The following is a 12,771-nucleotide window of genomic DNA, read 5'->3' on the forward strand; positions in this document are numbered from 1 at the left end:
TCTTTTTTATGTTTTATAGAGCAGGGATAGTTAGCCTCTGTTTCAATAAAGCAATTTATTTAACAGGCAAGCTACATCGTTCCAACCTTGCATTTTATTTATGCTCTTACTACCTGCTCTGTAATTCTCTGCTGAGGAGCACTGTCAGTCTTTGCGCTCACTTGAAGTAAAATTGTAGTCCTTCTATTTTTTTGAAATGTCACGGTTTTTGGCTTTAAAATTCTGGTCATCCTACCCGCTGCAGCTTACTCTCCAGTGAGTAACATGCAAGGATAATGCTTCCTGCATACTGGGATTGCATGTAGCACATGCCTAGCTATGGTGACCAACTGGCATGGGTGCAAATTCAGGACAGGAGGTCAAAATTCAGGACAAAACTTCGGGACAAAAGGTACGTTTTACAGACACATCAGAGGTCACGCAATAGAATGTAATTAAGCCCATCCATATCCAAACATATTCAACCATTTGCAAACCTATTCATCATGTATCTTTCCATTCATCATTTCACTCATCTATCCCTCCATCCCCCCTTTCACCCTATCCATCAGTACACTCATCTATGCACTCTTCCACCCATCCATCCATTCACTCATCCATCCAGCCTTTTAGCATTTCACCCATCCAGCTTTCCTTTCACTTACTCGTCCATCCATCCAGTCACTCATCCTTCCACCCATTCACCCTTTCAGTCATCCATCCATCCTCCCTTTCTCTCTACATCAACCCTTTCATTTAGCCATCCTTCCTTCCACCCATCCATCTACTCATGAATCCATCCATTGACCCTATCACTCATCCATCCACCCTTTCACTCCTTCACTCATCTATCCATCCTTTTGTCCATCTACCATCCCTTTCACTCACTAATCTGTCCTTACATCCACCCTTTCACTCACCCTTCCATCCATTCACCCTTTCACTTATCAATTTATCAATCCGTCCATCCTTTCACTCATCCATCCACCCATTTACCCATCCATCTATCTTTTTACCTTTTCTCTCATCCATCCTTCCAATCACTCATCCATCCATCCTCTCATTATCCATCAATTACCCCTTTCATTTATCCATTCACCCTTTCACTAATCTATCCAGCCATCCACCCGTCCCTTCATTTACTCCCTCAACCAGGTTTTCATATTAATTATGAGCTGAACCTTTGTCTGCAGAGTTGCAGACAAAAGAGGCCCATCAAGAATTTCACCCTTGCTGTAGGTTCTAAAGCAAGGGGTGGGGTGGGGGTAGGGTTCACTATGCCCTTGCACATAGGCAATCTGAGTCATGAGTCATGCATGATGCACAGTGCCAGGCCATGAGGTGACTGTTACACGATGTTGTTTCCAGGGCTTTAAGTGGAATGAAAAAACTGGGAAGTCTCTCCAAAGGGGGTGTTCGATGTAATTAAGGGCGTGGCTGAAAACAACTAAGCTAAAAATCTATGCTTAGTATAGTGTACCGCCTGACTGGTACTTTTACCTCTTCTGTTATTGTATCCAGATGTGTAACACAACAAGTAATGTTACACCTACAACAAGCCAGAACTATTGGCGTTGTCAATGGTTGTTAGTTGCATAAAATAAAAAATCAGCAATCATAGCTTCCTTGAAAATAATATTGAAAATGCATCAGTTCAAAAATGGCGAGACTGTGAAAGAACTCTAGCCCCTTCTTTTTAACTTCTTTCACCAGCTTCTTTTCTTGAACTGGATTCTCATGTAGCAGCATTGGTGTTTTTGCACATTTCTTCTGTCTGACAGAAAGCCCTGCCCTAAGGGAGGCTGGGGGAGGCCCACCACATGCTATCGCAGCCCAGACTGGCCCGTTGTCATACTGTACGTGGCAATCAGCCAGCATACCGAATGACAATGGGCGGGGTGGGGCTGCTCTTGTGCTGGCACGATGAGTGCAAGGCTTCCCATCAGGGAACAGAGCTGTTCCCTGCGAGATGCCTCTCGCAGGGAACAGCTCTGTTCCCTGCAAGGCCCAAAATTATGGACAAAGGGCTGCGAGATGCCTCTCGCAGGGAACAGCGCTGTTCCCTGCAATGCCCAAAATTATGGACAAAGGGCGTCCGTAAAAAGGACCCTCACGGACAACAGACGTGAGCTTCAAATTACGGACGGTCCGTGAAATTTACGGACGGTTGGTCACCCTATGCCTATTCCTGACTCTGAGCGTTTACATTCTCCTAAGGATGACCCCCATGGTACCTCAACTGCAGAGACTACAATCTGAGACTTCCAGCAAAATGAGGGTTGATTTACAAAAACAGTCAGGATATGTGGCTCAGTCCCTTACTGTCCCTTAACTTTGCTCTGGAAATTTAAAAGAACTAAAGTGCCAAATTAATTCAAGGTCGTTTTCGGTCACGGTTGAAGAAGATGGAGGAGAGAGGCGAAGATGGACGAGCAGGAGATATAATTGAAAGAAAGGCTACAATGACAAGGATATGAAGGAACTGGATGTGTGAAAGAGGATGGAGAGTAGTAACGGGATGATGGGGGAAGAGAATGGTATGGAATAGGGAAATGACTCTGAGAATATGTTTACAGAAACCTAAGTGGCCAAGAGAGGAAAGAATGAGTGAGGCACGACTGGGAAGACGCTAGTCAGAATAATTTTACAGAAACAAAGGTTGGAAGCCAAAAGAGAGGGAGATGCAGCAAGATTGAAAGAGAAAGTTAGAAAGAAGGAAACGACATGGAGAAAACAGGAGTAACTCTACACTTAACAATAGAGAGTAAAAGAGATAGGGAATTAGTCAGCGAGGAGACAAGGAGAAAGAGGTAGAGAAAATAGAAAAATAACTCTCTGCGGAGTTGGTTGCGTGGGGCACAGTATCACTTTGCTTCGCATTGGGTCATGCTTAATTAGATCATATGACCTGGTTCTAACCAATTAATTTGTGAACATGACTCCTCATTCACAGACTCTCCCTGTCCTCATGGTATTGGGCTCTTCCAATCGACACTGATGAAACTGTACTGTGTCAGGTGAGAGCAAGCCGTGTATTCCTGTTTCTCGCTGTGCATGCTAGTCGTTGTAGTGCAGGAGTTAGAACAGGAAAATCAGCCTGGAATCTAAAGCGCGAATTGAATTGCTCACACCCTACATGGATTGCCAGTCACGCTCAGTAGTAGAAATATCACGGTGGGCTGGAAAGGTGTGTGGGGGCGCTGCCGCGTCATATCTCTGATAGCTCAGGTGGTCGTCTCGAAAAAATCAATCAATCAATCAGTGACACTTATAGAGCGCGCTACATACCCGTAGGGTCTCAAGGCGCTGGGGAGGGGTGGTGCCGCTACTGCTCGAACAGCCAGGTCTTCAGCTTCTTCCTGAAGGAGAGGTGGTCTTGGGTCAGGCGCAGGTCGGACGGGAGGGAGTTCCAGGTCTTGGCGGCCAGGTAGGAGAAGGATCTTCCTCCTGTAGTCGCTCTTCGGATGCGGGGGACAGCGGCGAGGGCGTGGTTAGCTGATCGGAGGTGGCGTTTGGGAGCGTAGAAGTTGACTAAATCCCGTTTAGTCCAGTATTGTAATGTCAGAGTGCTCTGCCTGTGACTTCACGTGCGAACACTTCACTCAGAGGCGCGTGCCCATAAATGCCCTTTAGAAACGTGTGCGTCACCGCCGCAGGCCGCTCTTGCAAGCACCCACCAGGGGCGTCGCTTTCATTCATGCAGCAGGTGCAGTGACGCCGGGCCCGAGATGCCTGCAGGGCCCACTGAATGAACTCTGATCACTGATTGGCGTAATTTATAATTCAAACAGCAGCCACGGCGTCTGGGTGGAATTTACCAGGGCACGTGGCACACTGGTTACCCTAATGACTCCCTAGGTTGACTATGGTGTATGTTGTTTTGGGGGTGCACATGCAAAGGGTGCGTTCAGTCATCAGCCTGCCCTTCTCACCAGGCTCTACAGCGTGTCATTGAGCGTGACCTTATCCGTAATCCCTCGCACTGCTGAGACATAAAAATGCTAAGAAAAATGCTGCGGTTAGTAGTTTTTTCCCCCGCCCCCTTCCCTTTCCTCCCCCTTGTTCCATTCACTGCAAATTGCACTTTGGAAAAATCATAAAATGTTAATTTATTGAAGAAGACTTTAGAGAGAAAGGGTAATGAAACCAGCTGGGTAAATTATGATGCCGCTTCGGCACTGTCGCTGGCACGCAGGCCTTTACTTAAAGCAACTAATGTATCAGCAGATCTCGCCGTGGCGGCTCATACCTGCCGCCGCCCCTCCCCCTCTCAGCCATCCTTCCGCCGCCTTCCTTCCGCTCACCTACGTGTCGCGCCGACAGTCTGAGGAGAAACGGGGTCCGGGCGTAGTTTCAGTGCCGTCCTGCCGTGACCCACGCGCAACCTGGGCCGGGTCCAGTCCTCGCGATATTTACCTCAGGTGAGGTGATGCATAAGGAAAGGGGAGCTCGGGTTAGTTTGACATTACCTTTGATGGATGACTGTGTTTATATTGAACACGGACGCTAAGGGACGGTGGGTGACTGTGAACACGTGACTTGTCAGTTCTACCTCACGGTAGGTGGGGAGACAGTGGTTCCACGACTTGTTTCCAATTTAGTACCTTTCATATCGTTTGTAGGTGGTGGGTCGGTGAGCAGGGGCATCTTAAGGCATTTGGGGCCCCTGGAACGAACGTTTATTGGGGGCCCCTGTCAGGTGCGCAACACCCATTGGACTCACAGGGCTTCAGCCCCCCACCCCCCCCCCGTCGCGTGTGTCAGCCCGGGATGAGACACCTTCCCGGTCAAAAAAGCAGCCGCACCCGAGCATTTCACAGGTCTTTAAAAGACCATTTGCATGGTAATGAGGCCTTGCTGTTGTTTCACCCCTTCTAAGAGCCCCTGCAGCTCCACTATGCCTATTGCTTAAAGTTCAGCCCCTCCCGAAATTTTAGCTCAGCCCCCCCCCCCCCCGAAATTTGGCTCTAGTTGCGCCTCTGGCCCCTGTTAGGAGCAGCTTTGAAGTTATGATTCAATTTCATCTTTCCTGCCCTCTTTGGCCAGGTCACTGACAGTGCACAAGCACACTCATCCACATTCTAAATGTGTTTACATCTAATATTCGGAAATAGCGACTTGTGTTTTCAACATTGTAACACAGCAGCAGCTCAATAATATTACTGAAAATAACCTATGTGACCCCCTCACATTTCTCATATGTCAGGTCTTTGATCTGAATAAAACTTTTTTTTATGCATGTTGCATGATCCATAGACACACAATTTCTCTAGAAAATGCCTACAAAGACTCTCACAGATCACCCACATTAAAAATAAATTAAAGGAAAAACGGTATTTGAAACAACCTGTTTAAGAATTATTCATCAGGGCAAGACTATGCAGAACAAAGCTTAATCTATCAGGGCCTCCTCTGATTAGCCGAGGTCCTGGGCCAGAGCCCACTTTGCCCATGCCTTTAAGCATCTCTGTCAGGGAGATGTTCATGAATAATCTGTTACAGGTAAGAGCCTTCCAGGTAGTAGGTGTGGTGTTGGTGTGACAGTCATGAATATTCGGTCACATTCTAGAACGTCCTGGCAGTAGGTGTGGTGTCAGTGACATGGTCATAAGTACTCCCTAGTATGCCAGTGGGTGTGGTGTCAGTGAGATGGTCACTGGTAGCCTAGTATGCTAGAGTCTTTGTGAAAATCAGTAGGTGTGGTCTTAGTGTAGTCTATTGCATGCTAGAGCCTTACAGACGGTAGGCTTGGTGTCATTGGGATGGCCATGAATAGTCTGTTGCATTTATAAAGTCTTCCTGAAAGGAGACGTAGTGTCTTTCAGATGGTGGGGCAAACACAAGGAGATAATAGACGGAGGGCTGAAACTTTTCAGGCACTCACCCCCAGTCACAGATCTGGGTTGAATCCATCATCGTTCATTAGCTCACTTCGCCACCCAAGTTCAGACCCAGCCATATGCAAATCAGTCTTGACCCTGTTCCTCATGGAAACAGTCCAGCGCGAGCTGCCAAGCCAGGTTTTTTCTTGACCGGAAAAAAGCATCCTGGGACCAGTTTCGGGGCAACACCCCACATCAGCCAGGCTAGCTTGAATCAAGTGGCAAAGTGAGGCTTGAGATGGTCACTGTAAGCCTGTTGGGTACTTCAGCCTTCCTCACAGTAGGTGTGAGGCCATTAATACTCTGTTGTATGACGAGACTTCCTGACAATTAGTAGGTGTAGTTTCAGTGAGATTGTCTTGAATAGTCAGCTGTTTCATACTAGAGCCTTCCTGACCGTAGGTGAGATGTCAGTGATTTGCATCATGAGTAGTCGGTTGCACGCTCAAGTCTTCCTGATCTATTTTAATTCACTTTTCTCACCAATCTACACCAAATTTTTAGCCCACACACCCCCACTTCATCATACAGCTATTCTAAAAAGATCTCCAGCAAAGTGCCCCCTCATAGGTGCCCGTCGGCTCTGCAGTGCTGGCCGGACGATGAGCTAGCCTAATGATGAAGCATGACACTCATTTGGGGGTGTGAGGGCCCGTGCTTCTATTGGAGCATATTCCTTTCCTTGGAACAATCTGCCTTAGTCCTCACACTAGAAACTGCATACTTTATTTATAGTTTGTTAGTGAGATGGTCAAGGGTCTGTTAGATGTTAGACCCCTCCAGATGGACAGTAGATTTTGTGTTAGTGAGATGGCCTGTCATTTGATTTGGTGGGCAAGAGCCATCTGTTCCACTCTATGGCCTTCCTCACAGTAGGTGCAGTGCCTTTGAGATGAGCATTCACTTTTGGTTCTAATTTTGGATCTTCCTGACTATCAGCAGGTGGGCAGTATCAGGTGACTGATTGAAACCTAAGTTAATGACTCGACTGGTAGCTGGTTCCTTAACAAAATGTATTTAACCCTAACAAATAAGTGTGATTTTAAGACCACTTCTTCCATCGCCTTATCACACCCTCCTTCCCTTAGTGTATGCATGTCTCGAATGGTAGAGCCCCCACTCAGTGATCTTATAGTCTATTGCTGGGCCCCTGAATATGGTGTAAGTACTGAAGGCATCTACACCAGTGTCTGCCTAGTGTAATATTAAAAAGCTTGGGGACATTATAATCACTTATATTCTGCCTTAGAATACCATCAATACAGTCTATTGTGGTGTAAACAACTAGAAGGCCTAAGTTTACATTGTAGAATGCAGTTTGAGTATGATTGCACTCATATCTGCTTCCAATGCCACAAGGGCCACAATTGTTTAGGAGATTCATTTCACTGCTACACTTCTAAAACACTGATGATAACACTGTTGGTCTTGTAAATAGTGTATGGTATCCAGACCAGACCCCTTGACTTTGGTCCTATGCTAATTTCTTTGCTCACCATGTTGTACCTCCTTTTGCAGTATTTGCTTTATGACCTACTAGAATCTGTTTATGGGATTACAGGAAATATGTGCATGACAGGCACTATTTCCGGCGCTTTCTGAACCACCCCTCCCTTCTCTGTCCCTGTGTTGTGGCTCAAGTTTCTATGGGTCCTCCTGTGCTCAGAAATATAGCATTTAGTACCTTTATCTTGTGCTTACCACACCCCACAAAGTGGTGTAACAAAAGTTGAGGGCCCCCCCTGCAAGGTACATGGAGGGGCGCCCGTTCCGGATTTAATCTGGAGCCTTCAGGCCTGAGTATTGTGCTGAGGGGCCCCCTTCAGCCCATGAGCCACCCCGCAATGCAGGGGCTGCTGGGGCCTGTGTTACGCCTATGATGCACACAACTTGCTTACTGCAGATGTCGTGCAACTATTCTACTTTCTGGACCATTTACACAAAATGCTTTAGGCCTGCCAATTGCAGCACAGACTGCTTTCCCAGTGTAATGATAAGGCAAAGCTGTGTTTATTAATTTGTACCATTACATTCTTTTTGTAGAATTTTCGAAAGAAACACCATTTACATTTATTTAAAGGTGGGAGCATTACCAACTCTTTCTGAAATCATATTACACCCTTGGGCCAAGAACATTGTCCTATGGAACTTGTATACTTGTGTTCCGCAGGGCAGAAACCTTGGGTGGCTTGCCTCCTTCCCAATTGCGACTTAGCTAGAATTTGTTTTGTTTTGTTAGGGGGACTATCTGCGCCTCTCCCCTACCCTGGTACTCAGAAAAACAACCCAAGCATAATGAATCAGCAATGATTCATGGGCAGTGTTCTTGCTCTGTTACTTGGATTGTGAGTGCTAATGCATGTACTAGCCATGGTCGAGGAACAGATCCATAGTTACATCGTTGACCAAGAATGAACATGTAAATAACTAGTTCCCCTGCCTGGTGGGATTGCTCTTCGCTCATTGATAAAATAACCTTGGCTTATTTTACTGCAGAGTAGCTACTGTGCGCAGTCACAGACCCACCCCCAGCCCTACCTATTGCTGTTACTGCTGGTCTGTGAGGATATCAAGAGACATCTAGGAGCTACATTGTGTCTCAACTTTGAGATGTATTGGCCTCTTTAGGTTGCTTTAAGGCCTTTCTCCATAGTGCATTGAACCCTGTCCCCAAAACACCATGCCAAACATTGTTTTGACCACCATTGTTAGATCCTGAGGTATTGGGCTTTTAAGTTCAGCTAGTAGCTCTTACTGGTTCCACTCAACCTACCAGAGTCCCAGACCTCCACAGACCTAAAATATTTTGAATGTCTTTACCAATACAGACATACTAGCAAACAAGGATCCAGTATATTGGGTGTAGAAGGGAGGGAACCAGAAAATGCCAATAAGCTTGTTTATGCTACTTCCCCATTAAATCCTTCCAGCAGCTCCAAATATCTGTGAGCTGTGGGTGGCTCTGAAGGCAACGATGGATCCTCGAAAAGTTGGGCACCTTACTTGTCTTTCCCAGTGCTCGAGGAAGGAGTCTATGCCTCAGAGCATCACAGACCTAAGTAAACAAAGACTGCGACTGGTGTAAACTGGACACGCCTGCCTAGAGTAGCTTTTAATTGACTGAACCTAACACATACACAATAGTGAGGTTGAGTCCTAAGAACATTAAAGGCTCTATTACGAGTCTGTCGGTCCATGGACCGCCAGACTCCTGGGGGCATAGCGGCCTCCCGACCGCCCTATTACGATTAGGGTGGTCAGACCGTCTTTGTCCTGCCACAGCCGACAGGGAACCGCCGTTCCCTAGCACTGTAGCGGTGTTGCGGCAATCAGGAGGCATCAGTATTGCGACCCCCTAGTGTCTCTGGACCCTGGGGTCCATGCAGGGGGGCACAACATATGCGCCCCGTGTGCATGCACCCCAGTGCCTGCATGGCATGGACTTTGTTTTTGGCATTACTATTGCGGTGTCCATTTTTAGAGGCACTGCTGTGGGAACGCCCAAAAAATCAAGCCAGACATGAGGAAGCTCCTAATCTGGCACACGGCCCGACCACCAAACTCCTACTCAGGCCCTAGAAATCTATGAAGCATTACATTGAGTGCTATTGCGGTTTCATTGAAAAGCACAAAACACATTTGAGTTGTTACCTTCTCAACCAGAAGTGCAAGGCCCTTTGTGATCTGTATGAATTATTCTATTTTCCCCTGCAACTTTAAATGTGTAGCTTTTCAAAGAAATGCCAGTGGCCGGACGTTCATCATTATTTGTGTTATAATCTGTCTCAGAACAAACCCATAACTACTCTGCTAGATTAAGAAAAACACAAGCCTTAGGCGGTACTAAGACTAATATGTCTCAGTATATTCCACTTTTCTTGCATATCTTTTATTGCTTTCAGAAACAAAACATAGAGCACATGAACGTAAATCATCGCGCAAGAACCACACTCCACGCTGTTACTTGAAGCGTAAAAGGCCATTTTATTAGGACAAGGTTGCAATCATTTAGACTTTATTCGACAGTACATAACTGCAATAAATATACTTTCACCCATCCCATACCGACTCATTCTCCTTTCATCCATTCTCAAAACCATCTCACCTGTTAGACTCTTCCCCCATTAACTCGGTGACCTCCTTTCTCTCCCCATTCTCATCTTCACTTGCCATCCAAGCATCCTCAGTGTAATTTCCTTCATTGGTCATTGCTTCCCGCGCCCGCTATCAGTCACCTGTGTACTGTTCTCCCCCCCGAGGGGTGGATCCGCCCGTATGTGACTACCCACCCCTCCAAAGTACCGTGACGCCTCCACTCTGCAACCTGCCCTAAACTGGCACGCTCAGCCCAAATCTATCCCAACTCTTCGCTTACCGTCTGTAGGGTGGGTGGGCAGACAAACTTTTATTTCCCCCCGGTGGTGCTCAGGTGTCGGGAAGAGGCCGGATCCTCCTCTCCTGACACCTATATACCCTCCCAACTCCCGCCCCCCTCCTTCCTTCCTATGATCCCACTCCCACCTTGTCCTTCCGGTCGTTGCGCGAATACCCCGGGGGAAGACTGGTCTGCGACCTTCACTTCCCCTGGGGGCCGCATCGCGCAAGAACCACACTCCACGCTGTTACTTGAAGCGTAAAAGGCCATTTTATTAGGACAATGTTGCAATCATTTAGACTTTATTCGACAGTACATAACTGCAATAAATATACTTTCACCCATCCCATACCGACTCATTCTCCTTTCATCCATTCTCAAAACCATCTCACCTGTTAGACTCTTCCCCCATTCACTCGGTGACCTCATTCCTCTCCCCATTCTCACCTTCACTTGCCCTCCAAGCATCCTCTGTGTAATTACTTTCATTGGTCATTGCTTCCCGCGCCTGCTATCAGTCACCTGTGTACTGTTCTCCCGCCCCCCCCGAGGGGTGGATCCGCCCGTATGTGACTACCCACCCCTCCAAAGTACCGCCAACCAGGGAAACCCCCGAAGGGCGGTTCCCTGCCCCACCCCCAGTTCTAGTGCACCTTTCGCCTCCAACCAGTCTACCTTGCGGCACCCTGTGGATGACCCACCATCCCCTAAACCTGCGTCCCGTATAAAGTTCGCTATTGCCGGGACACCCCAGACTGCGAAAGGTGCACCTATTCTAAGTAGGACTACCTGTCCCTCCAGGTTGCGTGCACCCAACGCCTCCCCCACCCCTCAAGGCACCAGGTGGATGACCCTCCACCCTTGAAACCCGTGTCCGGTGTCAATAAGCAGCATTTACCGGACAAACCCCGTCCGTGACAAAAATGTACCATCGCAAACCACCACCTGTCACCCTTCCCTCCGTCTCCTTAACTGCGGACCGTCCCCCTTGTAATCCTGCTCCATCACCCTCAAACTCCCTTCTTGGCAAGGCCCCATCGGTGGATGACCATCCACCCGTACACCCAGTGTCCGTTGTAATCCAGTAACCTTCCAAGCCAATCCCCCATCCATGAAAAGCGTCCCAGCCCCAAACAAGACCACCTGTGTCTCTTCCAATAGTCCCGTTACCTGCGGGCCATTCCCCTGTCAGCATGTTCGACAGCCCTCAAAGTCCATCCTCTGCAAGGCCCCATCGGTGGACGACCATCCACCCATAAAGCCCGTGTCCCTTGCAAACAAGTTACATTTCCAGGGCAATCCCCATCCATGAAAAATGCTCCATCCCCAAACCTAAACCAAAACCGCCCCATGTCCCTTCAACAGTCCCCATTACCTGTGGGCTATTAGTTGTTAAGTATGCTCAACAGCCCCAAAAAAATTCCCTCCTCTGCAAGGCACCATCGGTGGATGACCATCCACCCTTACTCCAGTGTCCCATGTAAACAAGTAACATTTCCAGGACCATTCCCATCCATGAAAGTGCCCCATCCCCAACCAGGCCACCAGTTTCTCCTCGAACCGTCTTATTCACTGCAGACCATTTCCTTGTAAGCATGCTAGACGTCCCCAGAGACCATTCATTGCAAGGCACAGTGCTACCCCATAACCAACTTTCCCAAGTTCCTTGTCATTGAACCATATCCACTGCCATGCATCTGGGATTAAAACCAGACCTGCCACTTTCCTGAGTACCGTCTCTCCAACGCCTTTGCTTGTATTGGAGCAAGTTCCCATATCGTATGACCCAGTCACTCTCACTGGCCGCAAACGCTCACCCTGAGTCAATTCTACTGTTCCCCCTTCCATCATCAAACATCCCCATGATTGCGTTCCCTGCCTGATGACATCCGTACACCCGCTATGTCGCCTCCGTTGCTGCCCAACGTTCGGGAGAATGTCCGCCTGTCCAGGTGACCACACTGGATCCCAGGCCACTCTCACTACCTGCAGTAGAAAAAAAATGATTAGTCCCGTAAGGAGTAAGTCCCTTTCCCGTCCATCACCAGTCTCACCAAAACCCCGCCTAAGTCCCTTCTTTACCTATAACGGCACCACCCTACTATACTGCCAACCCCCCACTCTCCGACTTCCCCCCCACCCCCAAACAGCCCTCCTGATGTCACCTCTGTGCCAGCCCTCCGGCGTAAAAATCGCACCTCTCCTTAAAGGAGCCGCTCCCCGTCGGCCCAGCCCTCAAACGAAACTTAAATAGCCTGTAGCACCATTACACTACCGTACGCATTTGGCAACCCCAATTCCCCAGCCATAGGCCTCCTTTCTCTTGCCCCAATCACTAGTGCCTCATTCCCCCTCCTCGCTTTCCCCAGCTCCGTTGCCACCCGCTCCACTTCCCCCTCCCCACCTCTGTAGCCGACAACAACTCAAAACCTCCCAATTGCCCTTTCCCGGGCCACTACCCTCATTCTCAACTACACCTCAAGCTCCAGCGCTGCCCCATTTCGAAAAAACGTCGAGCCCCTGTTCCACCCAGAC

At 48.2% G+C, this 12,771-nt stretch overlaps 1 long non-coding RNA gene across 1 annotated transcript in view; it reads left to right on the forward strand.

Moving 5' to 3' along the window:
- Window positions 1–4,227: 4,227 nt before the first annotated feature.
- The window catches only part of LOC146859009 (uncharacterized), a 51,573-nt gene continuing 43,029 nt past the window's right edge, over window positions 4,228–12,771 (forward strand). The window contains exon 1 of the long non-coding RNA XR_014979725.1: window positions 4,228–4,400. This is a non-coding gene — a long non-coding RNA (uncharacterized LOC146859009). The remainder of the gene's footprint in view (window positions 4,401–12,771) is intronic.

Source organism: Triturus cristatus, chromosome 3_2 (genome assembly GCF_964204655.1).
Source record: "Triturus cristatus chromosome 3_2, aTriCri1.1, whole genome shotgun sequence".
NCBI lineage: Eukaryota > Metazoa > Chordata > Amphibia > Caudata > Salamandridae > Triturus > Triturus cristatus.